This window comes from Carcharodon carcharias, chromosome 7 (genome assembly GCF_017639515.1).
Source record: "Carcharodon carcharias isolate sCarCar2 chromosome 7, sCarCar2.pri, whole genome shotgun sequence".
NCBI classification, from domain to species: domain Eukaryota; kingdom Metazoa; phylum Chordata; class Chondrichthyes; order Lamniformes; family Lamnidae; genus Carcharodon; species Carcharodon carcharias.
The window spans coordinates 77,465,663-77,487,206 of NC_054473.1; the positions used below are offsets into that span (position 1 = coordinate 77,465,663).

At 47.7% G+C, this 21,544-nt stretch overlaps 1 long non-coding RNA gene across 2 annotated transcripts in view; it reads right to left on the reverse strand.

Moving 5' to 3' along the window:
- Window positions 1-21,329, reverse strand: part of LOC121280346 — a 36,512-nt gene extending 15,183 nt beyond the window's left edge. Inside the window, exons 1-4 of one of the 2 annotated variants that reach the window (XR_005943601.1) lie at window positions 21,237-21,329; window positions 17,757-17,871; window positions 13,648-14,571; window positions 4,206-4,281 (exon numbers count right to left, since the gene is read on the reverse strand). This is a non-coding gene — a long non-coding RNA (uncharacterized LOC121280346). The remainder of the gene's footprint in view (window positions 1-4,205; window positions 4,282-13,647; window positions 14,572-17,756; window positions 17,872-21,236) is intronic. The other variant, XR_005943602.1, reaches the window with a different exon arrangement.
- Window positions 21,330-21,544: the final 215 nt, after the last annotated feature.

The following is a 21,544-nucleotide window of genomic DNA, read 5'->3' on the forward strand; positions in this document are numbered from 1 at the left end:
TGTGCCCTCTCGCTCTTGATCCTTTTACGAGCAGGAACTGCTTCTCCCTATCTACTCTGTACAGCCATCTCATGGACAGAATATTGCTATCGGCGGGCGGGGGCAGGCCTGATGCGCCAACGTGTAAAATGTCGTACGATGATGTCAGGCATGCATCCTGACGTCACTGTGCGTCATCTCAACATTTCATTTGGCGGGCGTGCGCCTATTAAGGCCATTAAAAAAGCAATTAAAATTGTTATCAATGATGCCCGTCCAACCTTAAGGTTGGTGGGCAGGCGAGGAGCCCAAGCGGCCTTCACATTTTTCAGAAAACCTCATCCATGGGCGGGATGAAGTTTCCTGAAGCTTGTACAAAATAAATAAATACATTTTCTTGACTTCACAAACATGTCCCAGCTCATGTGACACTGTCACATGAAGGGACATGTTTAAATAATTTTTTACTTTATTATTTAAAAATTATTATCTACATAATCTCCCTGAGGCAGCTCCGTGCATCAGGGAGATTGCTGCATTCTTTCACGCGCATGTCTGAACTGTCCCTCCTACCCCTGCCCGCACAGTTAGCGCTGAGCGCTACCGGTTACATATTACACTGGACGGCCTTAATTGGCCCACCCGCGTAAAATGGCAGCAGGCAGCTGATTGTGGGCGGCAATCAGCTCCACGCCCAGCCCCACCCGCTCCTGCCCAGCCCGCCTGACATAGGTAAGATTCTACCCCATGATTTTGAATATCTCTATCAAATCTCCTCTTAGCCTTCTCTCCAAGGAGAACAGTTCCAGCATCTCCAAGTTATCTTCATAACTGAAGTTTCTCATCCCTGGAATCATTCTTGTAAACCTCTTCTGCACCCTCTCCAATGTGTTCACATCCTTCTTATACTGTGGCGCCCAAAACTATACACAATATTCTAGCTGAGGTCTAATAAGTGTCTTATATAAAGTCAGCATAATTCCTTGCTCTTGAACTCTTTCCCATATTAATAAAGCGCAGGAAACTACATGCTTTATTAACTTCTTTCTCCACCTGTCCTTCCACCTTCAATAATCTATGCACATATACACCCAGGTCCCTCTGCTCCTGCACCCACTTCAGAATTTTACCCTTTATTTTCTATTGCCTGTCCATGTTCCTCATTCCAAAATGCATCACCTCGCACTTCTCTGCATTGAATTTCATCTGCCACCTATCTCTCCACTGCACCAACTTGTCTACGTCCTTTTGAAGTTCTACGCTGTCCTCCTCGCAGTTTACAACACTCCCAAGTTTCGAATCATCAGCAACCTTTGAAATTGTCCCCTACACACCAAGCTCTATATCATTATTATATGTCAGGAAAAGCAAGGGTCCCAATACTGACCCCCGGGGAACTCCGCTACAAACCTTCCTCCAGCCTGAAAAATGTCCATTGACCATCACTCTCTACTTCCTATTTTTCAGCCAATTTTGTATCCATGTTGCTCCTGTCCCTTTTATTCCATGAGCAATAACTTTTCTCTCGTCTGTTGTGTGGCACTGTATCAAATGCCTTTTGAAAGTCCATGTACAACACATCAACAGCATTACCCTCATCGACCTTTTCTGTTACCTCTTCAAAAAATTCCTGCAAGTTAGTCAAACACGATTTCCCCTTTAGAAATCCATGCTGGCTCTTCCTTATCAACCCATATTTTTCCATGTGACTACTAATTCTATCCCGAATAATTATTTCTAGATTCTTGCCCACCACTGAAGTTAAACTGACTGATCTGTAATTGCTGGGCTTATCTTTACAACCTTTTTTGAACAGGGTATAACGTTTGCAATTCTCCAGTCCTCTGGCACCTCCGCTGAGTCTGGGGAAGACCAAAAGATTATGGCCAGTACCCCTGCAATTTTTATTCTTACTCCCGTCAATATCCTTAGATGCATCTCATCTGGTCCCAGTGCCTTGTCAACTTTAAGTACCGACAGTCTATTTAACACTTCCTCCTTATCAATTTTGAACCCTTCTAGTGACAGAGTTTCCTCATCTGTCACCATGGCCTGGGTAGCATCTACTTCCTTGGTAAAGACGGATGCAAAGTATTCATTTAATATCTCAGCCATGGCCCCTTCATCCATGTGTAAATTCCCTTTTAGGTCCCTAATCAGCCCTACTCCTCCTTTTACCACCCTTTCACTACTTATATGTCTATAGAAGACTTTGGGATTCCCCTTTATGTTAGCTGCCAGTCTTTTCTCATAATCTCTCTTTGCTTCTCTAACATGCTCTTTTACGTCCCCTCTGAACCTTCTGTATTCCTCTTGGTTCTCAATTGTATTTTTTACCCGACACTGTTATAAGCACATTTTTTCTTTTTTATCTTAATTTATATCTCCTTTTTCATCCAGGGAGCTCTGGTTTTGTTTGCCCTACCTTTCCCTTTCGATGGAATATACCTTGACTGTGCCCGAACCAATTCTTTTTCAGAAGTAGCCAATTGTTCAGCTACAGCTTTTCCCACCAATCTTTCTTTCCAGTCTATCTGGCCCAGCTCTGTTCTTATCCCATCGAAATTGGCTGTCATCCAGTTAATTATTCTTACTCTGGATTGTCTATCATCCTTTTCTATCATCATCCTAAAACATACAATACAATGATCGCTGTTTCCTAAATGTTCCCCCACTGACACTTGATCTACTTGGTCCACCTCATTTCCAAGAACCAGGTCCAACAGTGTGTATTTTCTTGTCAGATTTGGCATATACTGCTGTAGAAAACTTTCCTGACCACCATTTAGGAACTTTTGCCCCTCTCCACTCTTTACACCACCACTGTCCCAGTCTACATTTGGGTAATTAAAGTCACCCATTATAACTGCTCTATAATGCTTGCATGTCTCTGCAATTTCCCTGCAGATTTGTTCCTCTATGTCCTTCTCACTAGTTGGCAGTCTATAGGCTACACCGAACAATGTAATTGCATCCTTTCTGTTCCTTCGCCCTAGCCAAATTGATTCTGTCCTTGAAACCTCTGGGGCGTCCTTTCTCCTGCACCGCAATGCTCTCCTTAACCAATACCGCCACCCCTCCTCCTTTCCTTCCTTTCCTATCTTTTCTGAACACCTTGTACCTGGGAATATTTAACACCCAGTTCCTTGAGTCAGGTCTCCATTGTAGCCACAACATCATATTTCCACATGGCAGTCTGCGCCTGTAACTCCCCAATCTTATTTATTATACTCCATACATTCACATACATGCATAGTAACCCTGATATAGATTTTGTTACTTTCTCCCTGACCCCATCTTCACCTATTAACTTACTAATCTCTATACTAGTGCTATCTGTCCCTCCCAGTACTTTGTGCATCCTGCTATTTCACTCTAATATTTTCTCTTGGTTCCCACATCCCTGCCGAGTTAGCTTAAAGCCCTTCCAACAACACCAGCAAAACACCCCAGGAGGAACTCAGCCCCAGTTCTATTCAGGCGCAATCTGGCTTGTACAGGTGCCATCTCCCCCGGAGCCAGTCCCAGTGTCCCAGGAATCTAAAGCCCTCCCTTCTGCACCATCTTTCCAGCCACACATTCATCTGCCTTATCCTCCTATTTCTGTATGCACTGGCATGTGGAACTGGGAGTAATCTGGAGATTACTACGTTTGAGGTCCAGCTTGCTAATTTTCTACCTAGCTCCCTAAATTCTGATTGCAGGGCCACATTCCCACTTCCTACCTAAGTCATTGGTACCAATGTGGGCCACAACCTCCGTCTGTTCATCCTCCCCCAAAAGAATGTCCTGCAGCCGCTCTGTGATATCCTTGACCCTGGCACCAGGGAGGCAACATACCACCTTGGAGTCATGTCTCCGGCCACAGAAACACCTGTCTGTTCCCCTAGCTATGGAATCTCCTATCACCATAGCACTTCCACTCTTCCTCATCCCCTCCTGTGCAGCTGAGCCATTTGTGGTGCCACGGACTTGGCTCTTGCTAAGGAATCATCTCGCTTACCAGTATCCAAAATGGAAACTACTAATGCACCAGAGTGACTTCAGCAGCCGCTCAAGTTCCCCAACCCGGAGCTCAAGATTCTGCAGCTGGTGACACTTCCTGCAGATGTAGTCATCGAGGGCACTTTGTGCCTACACGACTTCTCACATCCTGCAGAATGCACATTCCACATGGCCGAGCTGCACTGACAATACCTGAAACTTTATATGAAGTGTTTACTCACCTGTCACTCACCAATTGTCTCCTCCTCTCCCCCTCGTGCTCTTTATGAAGTCTCACCACTCTCTCCCTCTTATGTTCTGTAAAAGGAATGCACACAATGATATGATTGTGTCTTATTTGAGCATCTTAACTTGCCCATTATGGTCACCAGGCAGACTGGCAGAGCACAGCAAGTGGGATAGGAGGGAAAAGGAATCACGGGATCTAGGGAGGGGTGGGCTGTAAGATCAGAAGCCTACTGAAGACACCGCCCTAACCCCTCCTTAGTTTTTAACCTCGGTCAGCTGGTGCTGCCCAGACTGACTGACTGTGTAATTTAAAGGGACCCTTGCCACAAGACCGATACTATCAAGAGGTTCCCCTCCATCAAAAGCCGGTGGTACCCACCTACCCTTTACCCTTCCCTTTGCCTTCCCTCCTGTCTCTATCTCAGTTTCTCTCTCACCTGCTCCCTCTTAAACCAACCATCTGTACTGATTGGGGGAGACCATTCATTCCACTTATTTACCTCCCCCAAGATCAATTTTTTCTTAGTACCACCAAAATGTAGCGAAAGCCTAAAGGTGGTAACAACAGTCACATCGTCACTGGCGGCAGGACCTAGTAAGACCTATGCATGAGCAGCTGCCTCTCCAGCTCCTGTGGCCCCGCCCCCTTTCAAACTCTTGACTGGGATGACCATAGAGGTGTGCATCAAAGCTATGGTTGGGGTTATTGGCTCCTCAGCCATAGTCGCAGTCTCACAGACATATGGGAAGGTGGTGTTCTTCCTGAGGTCTGAGTGGGCGGCTGACGACATATCCCTTGTCTTGGATCTGGAAGGCATCAGGGCCATTGCCCGAGACTACTACGCTGCCCTGTTCTGTCTGGATCCATCCAGCGAGGATGCTCGCAGAGTTTTGTGGGAGGACCTGCTGCAGGTCAGCCCAGAGGGCGTTGGAAAGCTTGACTCCCCAATAAGTCTGGAGGAGCTGACCGGCGCCCTTGACAGCCTCTCCAGGGGCAAGTCCCCGGGGCTGGACGGGCTGACCGTGGAGTTCCTCAGGACGTTCTGGGATGTCCTGGGGAACAACTATGCAGGGGTCCTGGGCGAAGAGTATCGCGACGGGAGAGATGCCACTCTCATGGCGCAGGGCCATCATTGGGAACCTGGGTTCACTATGTCTTGTTTTCCTCCTCGAGCTTACAGGTGCTTACTTTCTGGAATAGGCTCCCTGTTGCCTGTAACCACAAACTTGCATTTGAGCAGCATCCACAGAAAGGCACATTGCAGCACGTACCTTCAGACAATGTTACCTGGGAAGTTTCCAATTTACTGCTGAAATCACTGGAGATCTCGAACTCCAGGGTTGTGAAGGTGGTGAGGAACTGCTCAGTTGTGTCTTTTGAAGTAGCCAGCATAGATACTGGCAGCTCAGAGGCTGCACAAAGATCACACAGGAAACATGAGATGAGGGGCACGCAAGGCTTTTCATCAAAATGGAAGGGAGATGAAGTATACCATAACGCAGGAAAATGTAGCTCCTGGCTTGGAGTATAGGCAAGTGAAGCTGATAATGGCAGATGGTTGGGGGGTGGGCAACAGCAACCCTTATCAAAAGATAAATGTTTCAACGATATTTTACAAAAGTTAAATTTAAATACTTAACATGGCTCCAATCATCAAAAACACAACAGCGTAGACAATAGTAACAAGGATTTAGTGGACGCCAGAGGTTCAGAAGACAGTACAGGGTAGATTGAGTTCAGTTTAGATCATGGGAGCAAAATGTCTTCCCAGCCATTATTTCTCTCTCTCCTGAAAGAAATAATGAAATCCTTTAGCAATAAAGAACATCATTCTTGCTCACTCACCTTCCAAAAAATAGTATCTTAAAAAAAAAGGTGAACTTCCTCTGGAACCTGGTTAATCAGACAAGAAGCCTGAATTCAGGGTCTCTGTTTTCTGGTCTCAGTGCAGTTCATGCACATACGCAATGATGACATCGGCTCTGAAGCTGAACTGCACAACTTTAAAATTTGTGCATGTGCGATCGTTGTGATGTCACCATGTGCGCAGTGACATCAAGCGTACATACACCATTGACTGTTGGGGGGGACTACCTGCCTATTTTCAAACTGTGCATGCGTAGTTTTGGTGGCATCACAGTGCATGAATGTTGTGACATCACCATAAACGTGTGCAGATACGCTCCGGCTATCCATGTTATGCACATGCACTGCTTTAGACGCATTGCATGTTCACATGCAGTGACATCAGATCCATGCACACAGTCCGTCCAATGATTTCTGGACTTCTGCACGTTCACGTCCTGGTGACATCACTGTGTATGCACGTGGTGACATCATTGACATGTGCAGAGGGATACTGGCAGGCTGGACACAATGAAATGACCTCATTTGATTCTGTGCATGTGCAGACAGCTATTGGCAGCCACCTTGTGTTGGCTGCAGACAGTGTTTTTCTAAATGGCTTCCTGTTTTCCAAACACTGGTTTAGTCATTCATGCTAAAAAATACTCTTGTGTGGACATATCGTCATTGTTTCAATTTGAAAAAGCTGTTCATATTGTACTCTTGTTTGCTATTTGTGTGGTGACTTCTTAATTTTCTTGGAAGTAAATTGTTTATCTTGTTTTCTCAGTGTCCACATTGCTTCGGAGATGCTAAAATAACAGGCATATATATCGCAATATATATAACAGGCATATATATCACAATATATATAAAAAGCATATATATCACAATATATATATTGAAGCTTCATTCCACATCAATTTCATGTTTTCAGTCTGTGGCCTCCTTAACTCACAAAGTCATATCCCTTGTAAGCGTACTTGTATCAGTGTTTCAGGCTTTTTACAGATAAATTTCAATGTTAATGAGTGTCATATTTGAGAATAATGCGTGGGTTGTAAGGTATTATACGCAGCAATAATTGAGTCTGTACTTTCCAACTTTAACTCCCATTTGCATGGTGTCTCCTGTATTGGGGCAGTCTCTTCAGTTTCGATTGTAAATTCTTCTGGATCTTTTAAACTAGATTGACAATCACAAATACACAATGAAATTGGTTTGAAAGCTCTGCATGGGCCAGGTACCATGTACACTTTAACAATCTCGAAGAGTCAGCCTTGTTGCTTGAGGGAATTCTTTCAACAGTGTTTAGACTGAGCGCCCAGCCAGGGAAACTCTGCTTTTTGAATTGTGCTGGGCATTAACAAGAACATCGACATTTCATCCAGCAAGTTCTCCAAATATTGAGGCTCTGAGCTGTTTGTTTCCTCACTGTGAGAATATGATCAGCACCAACTTTTTTACTGGCTGCTACCTGGCAGTGAAATTACTGCAAAAAACTCCATTTGCACGTGTGCGTGCGACCACATTATCTAGATCAATGAATATCCAACACAAGATGGCCACCCCAGGAGGGAATGGGAAGCTGGTCACAAAAGGATGATAAACAAGGAATGGTCAAAATCCTATTTGGCACATATTTTGTCTTTATTTACTGAGCTTGTAAGTGTGTGCATGTGGAAATCTACTCTTGGGGCAGGATTTTACTGTTGGCGAATGGGGGCGGGGCCCACTCGCCGACACGTAAAATGATGCACGGTGACATCGAGGGGAACTCCCGATGTCACCGCGCCCCATTTAAATTTTCAGGAAGGCGGGGGTGCAGCAAAAGAGTTGTGTGCCTGCCGACCTGTCAATGGCCAATTGAGGCCATTGACAGATCAATTAAAGTAATTAGTGGACCTGCCCGTCCAACCTTAAGGTTGGCGGGCAGGCCAGGAGCCCTGGTGGGAAGTAGAAAAAACACGAAGTCTCATCCACGGGCGGGATGAGGTTTCATGTAAGGTTTTAAAAATTTTAATAAAGTTTTTTTGGAAATTATGGACATGTCCCAACTCATGTGACATTGTCACATGAGGGGACATGTAAGGGATTTTTTTTTAAAAATATTTTTGAAAGTAGAGGCGATCGCCCTGAGGCAGCACTTAGCCTCGGGGAGATGAGTGCGCTCTTTTGTGCGCATGTGTGAAAGAGCACACTCTCGATTTGAAGCATTCCCCCCAACCCGCACAGGGAGTGCATAGCGCTTCCCTGCGGATGTCACGCTAGGCAGGCCTTAGTTGGCCCGCCCACGTAAAATGGTGCTGCGCCTCCGATTAGGGATGCCGATCGGAAATGTGCCCGCATGTGCCCGCCCATCAACTTCCCCCTCAACGGGGGGAAAATTCAGCTCATAAAGTTCAAATACTTAGAAAAATACAATTGTTTTCCTGACTATTGTTGAAACATGAAGACACTCTTTTAGTTTCAGATTCAAAACGGACAGCCGTTTTTTTATGTTATTCATTCGTGGGATTTAGGCATTGCTGGCTAGGCTGGCATTTATTTCCCATCCCTAATTGCTCTTGAGAAGGCGGTTGTGAGCTGCCTTCTTGAACTGCTGCAGTCCATGTGTTGTAGATACATCCATAGTGCTGTTAGGGAGGGAGTTCCAGGACTTTGACCCAGCAACAGTGAAGGAGCAGTGATATATTTCCAAGTCAGGATGGTGAGTGACTTGGAGGGGAACTTCCAGCTGGTGATGTTCCCACGCTTTTGCTGCCCTTATCCTACTAGATGGTAGCGGTCATGCATTTGGAAGGTGCTGTCTAAGGAGACTTGATGAGTTCCTGCAGTGCATCTTGTAAATGGTATACACTGCTGCTGCTGTGCGTTGGTGGTGGAGGGAGTGAATGTTTGTGGATGTGGTGCCAATCAAGCGGGCTGCTTTGCCTTGGATGGTGTCAAGCTTCTTGAGTGTTGTTGGAGATGCACTCATCCAGGCCAATGGGGAGTATTCCATTACATTCCTGACTTGTGCCTTGTAGATGGTGGACAGGCTTTGGGGAGTCAGGAGGTGAGTTACACATTTCAGAATTCTTAGCCTCTGGCCTGCTCTTGTAGCCACAGTATTTATATGGCTGGTCCAGTTCAGTTTCTGGTCAGTGGTAACCCCCAGGATGTTGACAGTGGGGGATTCAGCGATGATAATGCCATTGAATGTCAAAGGGTGATGGTAAGATTCTCTTTTGTTTGGGATGGTCATTGCCTGGCACTTGTGTGGCGTAAATGTTACTTGGCACTTGTCAGCCCAAGCCTGGATATTGTCCAGATTTTGTTGCATTTGGATATGGACTGGTTCAGTATCTGAGGAGTCGTGAATGGTGCTGAACATTGTGCAGTCATCAGCGAACATCCCCACTTCTGATCTTACGATGGAAGGAAGGTCATTGATGAAGCAGCTGAGGATGGTTGGACCGAGGACACTACCCTGAGGAACTCCTGCAGTGATGTCCTGGAGCAGAGATGAATGACCTCCAACACCCACAACCATCTTCCTTTTGCTAGGTATGACTCCAACCAGTGGAGAGCTTTCCCCCGATTCTCATTGACTCCAGTTTTGCTAGGGTTCCTTAATGCCCACACTCGGTTAAATGCGGCCTTGATATCAAAGGCAGTCATTCTCACCTCGGAAGTTCAGCTCTTATGTCCATGATTGAACCAAAGCTGTAATAAAGTCAGAAGCTGAGTGACCCTGGTCAAACCCAAACTGAACGTCAGTGAGCAGTTATTGCTAAGCAAGTGCCACTTTATAGCCCTGTTGATGACCCCTTCCATCACTTTACTGATGATCGAGAGTAGACTGATGGATGGCAATTGGCCAGGTTGGATTTTTCCTACTTTCTGTGTACAGGATATACCTAGGCAATTTTCCACATTGCCAGGTAGATGCCAGTGTTGTAGCTGTACTGGAACAGCTTGGCTAGGGGTGCGGCAAGTTCTGGAGCACACGTCTTCAGTACAATTACCAGAATGCTGTCAGAGCCCATAGCCCTTGCAGTATCCAGTGCCTTCAGCCATTTCTTGATATCATATGGGGTGAATTGAATTGGCTGAAGACTGGCATCTGTGATGCTGGGTACCTATGGAGGAGGCTGAGGTGGATCATCCACTCAGCACTTCTGGCTGAAGATTGTTGCAAATACTTCAGCCTTATCTTTTGCACTGATTTGCTGAGCTCCTCCATCATTGAGGATGGGGATATTTGTGGAGTCTCTTCCTCCAGTGAGTTGTTTAATTGTCCATCGCATTCATGACTGGGTGTGGCAGGACTGCAGGGCTTAGAACAGATCTGTTGGTTGTGGAATTGCTTAGCTCCATCTATCACTTTCTGCTTATGCTGTTTGACGCATGAGTAGTCCTGTGTTGTAGCTTTACCAGGTTGACACCTCATTTTCAGATATGCCTGGTGCTGCACATGCATGCACTCCTGCACTCATCTTTGAACCATCGTTGATCCTCTGGCTTGATGGTAATGGTAGAGTGGGGGATATGCCAGACCATGAGGTTACAGATTGTGGTTGAGTACAATTCTACTGCTGCTGATGGCCCACAGCGCCTCCATGATTGCACAGTCCTGAGTTGCTCATGGACAGATGCATCTGTGCCAGGCAGGTTGGTGAGGATGGGGTCAAGTATGTTTTTCCCTCTTGTTGGTTCCCTCACCACCTGCCACAGACCCAGCCTAGCAGCTATGTCCTTTAGCACTGGGACAGCTTGGTCAGTAGTGGTGCTACTGAGCCACTCTTGGTGAAGTCCCCCACCCAAAGTACATTCTGCACCTTTACCACCCTCAGTGCTTCCTCCAAGTGATGTTCAACATGGAGGAGCACTGATTCATCAGCTGAGGGGGTGGAGTGTGTGGTAATCAGCAGGAGGTTGCCTTGCCCATGTTTGACCTGATGCCATGAGACTTCATGGGGTTTGGAGCTGATGTTGAAGACTCCCAGGACAACTCCAGACTATATGTCACTGTGCTGCCTGCCACCTCTCCTGGGCCTGTCCTGCCAGTGGGACAGGGCATACCCAGGGATGGTGATGGTGGTGTCTGGGACATAGGCTGTAAGGTATGATTCCGTGAGTATGACTATGTTGGGCTGTTGCTTGAGACAGATCTCCCAATTTTGACACAAATCCCCACATGTTTGCAGGGTCGACAGGGCTGGCCTGTGTTCTAGACTTTGATAAGCTTCAATGATTTCAGCAATTTCAGTCCATTTTGGATTGCAGTAAACGTAATAAATGGATCCGGCATCCCAAATTTTCTTACTTGCCATAGCATGTTGATAATTGTGCGGCCTTGGTCTCTGACTGTCTTGAAAGGTCAATGGTTAAATAAACATTGAGAGGCTTAGTATTGTGTTGGGCTGCTCTGTTAGGCAGATAATGTAACAGGCCTTGATAACGCTTGACATGTAAAATTTAATTTTTTTTAATATAACTAGGCCATTTGCTGGGAGCTGGCACACAGATGCCCACTCTAGCAGAGGGGCCGAGGATGATGAGGGTGCTGTGAGTGGTGTGGGACCCTTATCCTCCTCTAGCACTTCCTCAGTCCTTGCTAGGTTTTCCCTTTGACATGAGGGAATCTGAGCTCGCATGGCCTCAAGGAACTCTGACAGATGGCCAAATGTCTGCTCCTGGTTCTCTAGGTACTAAACCCCAAATTGTAAATCCTGAAGTTCTTCCTCACTGCCCAGCAGAGCATCACTGTAACTGACCACCATCCCTCCCCCCCCCGCCACCCCAAAGGGCACTGTTCCCAGATGCCCCTGCTTCAGACAGCACGTGTGCTGTGCTCCTCACCCAGTGCCACCATTTCTAACTGCACAGATGAAGCCACGGATGTTAGTTTAACTTTCCTGTAGAATCTCTGAAGATCTATTTGGCTCTGTTCTGCCAGTTGGTTTGCTACTGGTACAAGTATGAGGCCCATGTTTAGTACCTTCTCTTGGGCCAGGTTAAAATGTTTTGGCAATGTTGACAACGTTTTTGTTTAGATTTAGTGGTCCTTCTTGGCTTTAGATCTCTCTCAGTTTAAATGTATCATTTGAGTTGGTGCTCATTCAATGGGCTGTGTCTTCTGTCCAGTTGCCTGGGCCTATCCTGAAGTGTTTGTCTGCTATTGTTGGGTTGTGTTAGGGTCCTGATGTATTATTTAGGTTTTTAATTGTGTTCTTTTCCTCCCATGGGAGGTTTTGGCTAAAATGTATTTTCCACGGTCCAGATTTGTGAGTTTGGGAACCTGTGTCTATTTCCTTTCATTAAGCTGTGTAATTGTTTTGTTGCTGTTATTGCTGTTTGTGTTCTGTTTGTTGATACCCAACAGTGTTTTGGTCTCTGGGTGGGATTGTAATTTTTATCGGACTGTGGTGTTGTGTATGAATGTTTTCCCCCAAAGCAGTCAATCTATTTAAACTGCAGCTGTGCGCACACCTCTCGGGTGCTTCCAGCCCAGGACTGCTGCACAGAAGACATGGCTTCAAAAGGCAAGATGTCTGCAGCCCACCCCCACGCCCCAAATTCAGTGACACATCCCTGGGACAACTTCTGGACACCAGTGGAGCCCGCAAGATGTCCTCTACCCCTGCTCTGGCCACAGGAGACCCTTCAGTATCACCACTCTGGCTTGGGAGGTGGTGGCAGTGGTGGTCAGTGCCATTGTTGCACAGAAGATGTTCATCATCCAGTGCGGAAAGAGAATGAATTATCTCATCTGTGTCGCCAGAGTAAGGCAACCATCTCATTGCTTTAAACTCACCCACTCACAAACCCATCACACATTCACTAGAATCTCACTCACTGCCAGCTCAAGGGACATCACCACTCACTCTCTCACACACACCCTCACATCTCCATCTGGCCTCATCTCCTCCAGAGACTGCCTCCTAAGCCCTCACCATCTTGAGGCCACTTGCTCAGAACAACAAGTGCCCCCCCACACATCCTGGGATACCCTCCTTCCCCAGTACAACCCTCGTCCTGCAGCCTCTTCCCTTGCCTGAGGCCACTTCTCCCCCTTCCCCAAGCAAGCTCTAGCCCTGTTTGGGGAAGGGGGAGAAGTGGCCTCAGGCAAGTAGAGACCAGCCCATGAGCCCCCCTAATAGTGATGTGGTGCTGCCTGTGAAGCCTGGTGCCGATGACTGCGAGTGCTGCCCGAAGCAATGGAGGCAAATAAACTTTGAAGACCCAAGTGATGTGCAGCTCACCAGGTGCACGTCGCTTATGCTCAGTTGTGAAACATGTTGGCGTGCAATCACACCAACACACCCGGATGATCAGCATGAGGGGGATGATTCCGGCGAGCAGGGTTTATAATTAGATGCAAATGCTGGAAATGCAGCCTGCCGTTGATGGGGGGGGGGTGCAAACAATTGCAAACTGGCTTCATGATGGCATGAAACCGATTTTTGGCCTTGCCACCATATTGTCCGCTCATACCCGCCATGACGCCTGCCACCAACGGGATGGAAACTTCTGCCCATTGATTTGATAAGGCTTGTTGACCAGGTTCTGCCCTCCTGACTGGATCTGGGATGTTTAATTACCTTGTTCGTGTATGTGTTGTCTTGTTTTGATGTGAGATCTCAAGTCCTGGTGGGTGGTGTGGCTCGTTTCTCCCATGTGGCCTCCCTGTTTCTCCCTCCCTGGGCTTTCTGGGCCTGTTGGTTTCAGCTGCTGTGGGGGTTGTGAATTGGGGTGAGTCTCTTTTGCCTCTCTCTGGTTGCTGTGAGTTTGGGGGCTCTATGGCGTGTGACCCGTGTTGGAACCACACTGAGCCTGTTGAAACCAAGGGGTGGTGGGATGGAAGTGTCGATGATGGTGTTTTGCCCCTTGGGTATGTGTAGTTTCTAGGCGGTTGTTGTAGTGCTCAGTGTTGGTCTCCCCTCTGTTGATAGCTGTGGTAGTTCCCTATGTTCTGATTGCCTCGTTTGGGGGTTTGCGAAGGGGTCGTGGGTGGTTTTGAGTGTGGGGGGAGGGATTTTCCATAGTCTGGGTTCCCTTGTGGGCCCCAGTTTGGTGCTAAGTGTTGTCAACCCCCACGAGTTGTTGTGTCCTGTTAGTGGGTCTGCTCCTGTGTTGTGGCACATTTGTTTGTGACCAGGTTGGGATCCTGACTAGGGGGTGGGTTTGTTGTGTTCAGTCTGGTGTGTCATTATTAGTACTTCTCCCAGGTTTTCTCCTTTTTGTTCTTGAGAGAGAAAGTATTTTGCGTTGTGGCCTGGGTTTGTGGGTTGTGTTGGTTTCCTGGTCTGACTGTGTCCTTTTTCCCATAATCAGGGGGTGCCCTTTGGTCCTGTATTGTGTTGGTGGTTTTCCCAGCTGTCCATGTGGGTTCTGTTAAAGTCACTGTCCACACATTGAGGAAGGGATGAAAATGGAGCCAGTCTTTTCCTTAGTCTAGGTTTATTTCCATGGCTCCAGAGTAAAGGCGTAGATTCCTCTTGCTCCCTCCTAACACCCTGTGTGAACTGGTTTTTATACAAGAAAAAGAAATGCATTTTATTTTCAAAAACAAAATAAACTGAAGACATTGAAATACATCTCACATTTTTAAGACTAACATCCTGCATTGTCCCTCTTCTAATGCCCCAATCATTTTTCACTAGTAGGCTTCCTTTTGATGAAAGAATCTGGTGGCTTGTGTCAACCAAATAGAGCTGAGAGATTTCCTTTTTCTCCACCATTTGTTTTAGACTTGCAATATCAATTTGTGACCATTTTTCACTCCCGCTCTCTGTGGAGCGTACGTTATCCCAAAGAGATCGATTGTCAATATAACAAACACTGTTGGGACATTTCCTTTGTCACTTCGCCTAATGCTTTAGATAAAAAAAATGCCACATTAACCATCTCTACTAGTGTGAGAGTTTCTGCAGCCAAAGTGCTTTTTACTACTTGCTTTATTTTCTTGGCTTCTCAAACCAGGGGACAACAATTACGATTTTCACCCACAAGAAATATTATAAAACCCACTGCACTTGGAAAACCCATCAACAAGGTTTAAGTGTGAGGTGTCACTGAACGCAATCAATTTTATATTCTTAGGGTAGCCCAAAGATGTAAACTTGAGTACACATTTCTCCATCTTTAATGTTTTTAATGTTTTGTTTGCCTATAAGATATCCTGGACCTTGGGATGTTTCATTATAGTACTCAGTTCAAGAACAGCCTTGTCTGAGTGCCCAGCCAGTTTAATTGTTCAATCAGACTTCGTAGCTGCTCTGTCTCATCCTTGGAAGCATCTGCATCTTTTTTTGAGGACCCAGCCCAAATGATTGTGATAGGGCTAACACACCCTTAAGTACAATTGGTATAAAGTAACCTCAGACCCATACTGTTTTATTTCTATTGCAATATATTTAAAGGCCCCTTACCTGACTTCCAATCTTAGTCTGTTCTTATCCTGTCAATAACATCGTCTTGAAACTAGTGCCACCCCATAGGAAGTTGTCAACATGCATCATAAAAACACCCGCAAGTTTCCCCCCATGGTACCATTAAAACATGGCAGGATCTGCCTTCAATTGGAGACAACCCAACTTTAACATAACCAATCGAACTGAAAAGTCCCATACTCTGGAAGTTTGGTTCCTAAACTTTAAGATACCTTGAACTCCTTTCATGAAAATGCCACATCTCGCAAAACCCCCTCCTAAAAATAAAAATATCCCAGGGATTTTCTCCCTTACCTGAGTATAAATTAGAAAAGCAGTGATCTTGGAAATATAAATGTTTTTTTCCTAATATTGTGCAGTGAAGTGACATTAATAATTACATTTCCAAGATTTCACTTTCGTAACTTGTATCACTTTGATTAAGCCTAAACTTGCGGTTAAACTGCAAACTTTCAATCTACTCAGTGTGATGGATGCGTTTGCTTTGATTGGCATAGCTCTTGGAAATCTGGAACCACTGAAGAAAGATAAATTCTCAGGTCTGGTTCAACACTGAGTCTACTTCTGCATTTGTTTCTCAGATTGCACATGAGGAAAATGCTTTCTCACATAAGTTTGATGTTGAAAATGGTAATAAAACTGCAGTAGCTTTTTCTGCCAGCAGAGGGTAATAATTTCTTAAACTCAACCAAAAGTTGATCGATGTTCGACTTCTGAAACCCCATCTCAATTCTTAATCATGGAGGATGTCAATTGTTCCTTTTCCCCTGTGCTCAGTATCTGTGATGAGAAAGTGGTGTCATCAAAGGGGTTGCGAATCCAGCCATTATCACCTAACATAGCTGGAAAGTATTCCCTGAACGGTGTGCAAAGCCTTTTCAGGTGTGTAGTTATATTGATTTTAGTGCACTGATCCAACCAAAGTTCACTTTCTGCCAGGAAGTCATGAAGAGTAGCAAAACACGTAGTTTGGCTGTGATCCAAATACCTTTTCCAGAACTGCAACTTCTTCACAGGAGAACGTGAGGTGATGCACAAAGAATTTGGAGAGACAGTATTAAGTACAGGATACTATTCTAAAGGGTGTGCAAGAGCAGAGAGACCTGGATGCATATGTACATTAGTCATTAAAGGTGGCAGGACAGGTAGAGAGAGCTGCTTCTAAAGCAAATGGTATTCTAGGCTTCATTAATAGGGCCATAGAATGCAAGAGTAGGGAAGTTATGATGAACTTATATACGACACTGGTTAGACCTCAGCTAGAGTATTGTGTACAGTTCTGGATGGCACACTATAGGAAGGATGTGAACGTATTGGAGAGAGTGCAGAAAAAGTTTACAAGAATGGTTCCAGGATTGAGACACTTCAGTTATGAGGAAAGATTGGAGAAGTTGGGACTCTTTTCCTTGAAGAGAAGGCGGCTAAGAGAAAACTTGATAGAAGTTTTCAAAATCATGAGGGGTCTGGCCAGAGTAGATAGGGAGAAGCTGTTCCCACTTGTAAGCGGATCGAGAACCAGGGGGCACAGTTTTAAAATGTTTTGCAAAAGAAGCAAATGGGAGGTGAGAAAAAGCTTTTTCACACGGCGAGTACTTAGGTTTTGGAATGCACAGCCTGGAAGTGTGGTGGAGGCAGGTTCAATTGAGGCATTCAAGAGGGCATTGGATGATTATTTAAATAGAAACAATGTTCAGAGTTATGGGGGAAAGGCAGAAGATTGGCACTAAGTTCAAATGCTCAGAGCCAGTGCAGAAACGATGGGCTGAATGGCATCCTTCAACACCGTAACAATTCTGTGATTCTTTATCATAGATTGAACTCGGTGCCACATGTTGAAAACTATATCGAGGTCTTGAAGAGATAAATTTAGCTCACTGACCTTCAAGAAAATGTCTGCTAAATAAGCAAGGCTTTGGAGCCAGACATGATTTTCCATGCAGCTGACAAGGTGGGAGGGCTGGCTGATGAACAAAAAAAACTAGAATTTCCATGAAGATTTTGCCCCATGAGAGTCACCTAACTTAGGTAGGGGTCAACAGACAACTGTGTTCACCACCCATTTCTTCACAAAGTGCCTGAAATATTCTGGAGTTTGTTGGCCATGATTTTTATGGAATTCACTATTTTCACTGCATTGTCCAATACTTCCTTCAGCTCCTCAGGTATGTGTTTTGCTGCGAGAGTTTGTCTATGGATACTGCAATTGTCCAAGAGATGTTTGATGACCTTTGTTCGAGCTACAGATGCAGTGTACTTACCCATCATTGATGTGGCCCCATCAGATCTGATGCTTAGCAACAAGACCAATCTATCTAAGTTTCTTCAAAATATTCATCAGTCAGATTGAAGACATCTTCTCCAGTTGTACATTGTCTGAATGGATGGCAAAACAAAAAGTTTTCAACTGTACCTTCATGTACATAAACATACAAATACTAGCAAAATTAATAGCTAAATTAGCAGTTGATCCAACTGTATAGCATAATATGGTCTATTTTTCACTCTCTGCAGAACTGTGATCTCAACTTTTGCCATGTCAGTAATTCTCTGCGACAATCTATTATTGGATAAAGGTATCAGGTCAATCTTTTTTGCAGCCTTTTCTCCAGACATTCACTGATCTATGTCCTGTATACATGGACTAATATAGTTCTGTGCTATGGTATGGGCTTTTGCAGCTGTTGCTACTCACACTCACTCGATGTTTCAAGCGCATTTTTTGCCTCAGTATTTGCTTTGGATACATAACTGGTAATGTCACTTTGCCAACAGGTTTGTTGAGTTGTGTGGGGTGCCTAGTTTCTAAGTGGCACCAGTGAGTCTGCTCTTTGCAGAAAATCACCATCAGTTCCACACTGCGGTTTTGGACACACTTGATCACCAATGCATATAAAGCCATGTTTTATATAAACATCGTCATAATAATAATTGACTTTCCCAGACCATCTTGATCATTTGACTTAGATTTTTCAGATAATCTGACAGTATTAGCTCTGTATAACACTGCATAAGTTTGAACACTGCCTCATTAACATGTTCTGTATGTTGCAACTTACAGGGTGAGTGTAAATGCTACAAACCACCCCACCACCTCTCACTCAGGCGGCCCCCTCACCTCCACACACCATCCCCTCACTTCCACACACTGCTACCCCCTCAACTACACACACCGCTACCCCCTCACCTCCACACGCCGCCCCCTTAACTCCACACACCGCTACCCCCTCAATTCCTCACACCGCTACCCCCTCAACTCCTCACACCGCTACCCCCTCAACTCCTCACACCGCTACCCCCTCAACTCCTCACACCGCTACCCCCTCAACTCCTCACACCGCTACCCCCTCAACTCCTCACACCGCCCCCTCACCTCCACACGTCGCTACCCCCTCACCTCCACACGTCGCTACCCCCTCAACTCCACACGCCGCCCCCCCCTCACCTCCACGCGTCGCTAGCCCCTCACCTCCACGCGTCGCTAGCCCCTCACCTCCACACGGCGCTACCCCTTCACCTCCACACGGCACTACCCGTTCACCTCCACACGTCGCTACCCCCTCACCTCCACACGCCGCTACCCCCTCACCTCCACACGGCACTACCCCTTCACCTCCACACGCCGCTACCCCCTCACCTCCACACACCGCTACTCCCTCACCTCCACACGCCGCTACCCCCTCACATCCACACGTCGCTACCCCCTCACCTCCACACGTCGCTACCCCCTCACCTCCACACGTCGCTACCCCCTCACCTCCACACGCCGCTACCCCATCACCTCCACACGCTGCCCCCTCATCTCCACACGCTGCCCCCTCATCTCCACATGTCGCTAGCCCCTCACCTCCACACGCTGCCCCATCTCCACACGCCGCTACCCCCTCACCTCCACACGCTGCCCCCTCACCTCCACACGCTGCCCCCTCACCTCCACACGCTGCCCCCTCACCTCCACACGCTAGCCCCTCATCTCCACATGTCGCTACCCCCTCACCTCCACACGCTACCCCCTCACCTCCACACGCTACCCTCTCACCTCCACACGCTACCCTCTCACCTCCACACGCTACCCTCTCACCTCCACACGCTACCCCCTCATCTCCACACGCTGCTACCCCCTCACCTCCACACGCTGCTACCCCCTCACCTCCACACGCCGCTACCCCCTCACCTCCACACGCCGCTACCCCCTCACCTCCACACGCTACCCCCTCACCTCCACACGCTACCCCCTCACCTCCACACGCTACCCCCTCACCTCCACACGCTACCCCCTCACCTCCACACGCTACCCCCTCACCTCCACACGCTACCCCCTCACCTCCACACGCTACCCTCTCACCTCCACACGCTACCCTCTCACCTCCACACGCTACCCCCTCACCTCCACACGCTAGCCCCTCACCTCCACATGCTGCCCCCTCATCTCCACACACTACCCCCTCACCTCCACACGCCGCTACCCCCTCACCTCCACACGCTACCCCTTCACCTCCACACACTACCCCCTCATCTCCACACGCCGCTACCCCCTCACCTCCACACGCCGCCCCCCTCACCTCCACACGCCGCTGCCCCCTCACCTCCACACGCCGCTGCCCCCTCACCTTCACACGCTACCCCCTCATCTCCACACGCTGCCCCCTCATCTCCACATGTCGCTAGCCCCTCACCTCCACACGCTGCCCCATCTCCACACGCCGCTACCCCCTCACCTCCACACGCTGCCCCCTCACCTCCACACGCTGCCCCCTCACCTCCACACGCTGCCCCCTCACCTCCACACGCTAGCCCCTCATCTCCACATGTCGCTACCCCCTCACCTCCACACGCTACCCCCTCACCTCCACACGCTACCCTCTCACCTCCACACGCTACCCTCTCACCTCCACACGCTACCCCCTCACCTCCACATGCTGCCCCCTCATCTCCACACGCTGCTACCCCCTCACCTCCACACGCCGCTACCCCCTCACCTCCACACGCCGCTACCCCCTCACCTCCACACGCTACCCCCTCACCTCCACACGCTACCCCCTCACCTCCACACGCTACCCCCTCACCTCCACACGCTACCCCCTCACCTCCACACGCTACCCCCTCACCTCCACACGCTACCCCCTCACCTCCACACGCTACCCTCTCACCTCCACACGCTACCCTCTCACCTCCACACGCTACCCTCTCACCTCCACACGCTACCCCCTCACCTCCACACGCTAGCCCCTCACCTCCACATGCTGCCCCCTCATCTCCACACACTACCCCCTCACCTCCACACGCCGCTACCCCCTCACCTCCACACGCTACCCCTTCACCTCCACACACTACCCCCTCATCTCCACACGCCGCTACCCCCTCACCTCCACACGCCGCCCCCCTCACCTCCACACGCCGCTGCCCCCTCACCTCCACACGCCGCTGCCCCCTCACCTTCACACGCTACCCCCTCACCTCCACACGCCGCTACCCCCTCACCTCCACACGCTACCCCCTCACCTCCACACGCTGCCCCCCTCCTCATCTCCACATCCTGTCGTCGTCCCACTCCCTTCACCGCCATATGTTCCCAGCATCCAAAAATGATTAAGTGACTTGCCAGCCTTTGAACAGATCTTCTGACCTTCGGGTGTATTGTGGATTTTGTCGGCCTTTTGAAACTCGAGACTGTCAAAGGTCAGAACCAGTGCAGCAGCTCGACTAGGTTAAAAATCAGATTTTAAATGATCGGAACTCACCTTACCTTCAGGATTTCAGACTAGAGGGCGGAGGGGAAAGGGAAACACCGGAAGCATTAAAATTTAAAAGCAAGTACTTGGCTGAGAGCTGCACTCCCTCCAGGCAGCACTCAACTCCAATGCACACCCAACCAGTGACACCTTCTACTAGGCCAATGATTGCAGTTGGTTAGAACAACATCAACCATTGGCCAAATAGTCTGTCAATCGGGATGATCTGCATACCTGATTGGCTGCATTGGACATTGACCATCACGAGTGACAGGCTACTACTGTCCAACTGACAGCGGAGATTAATTCTGGTGGAC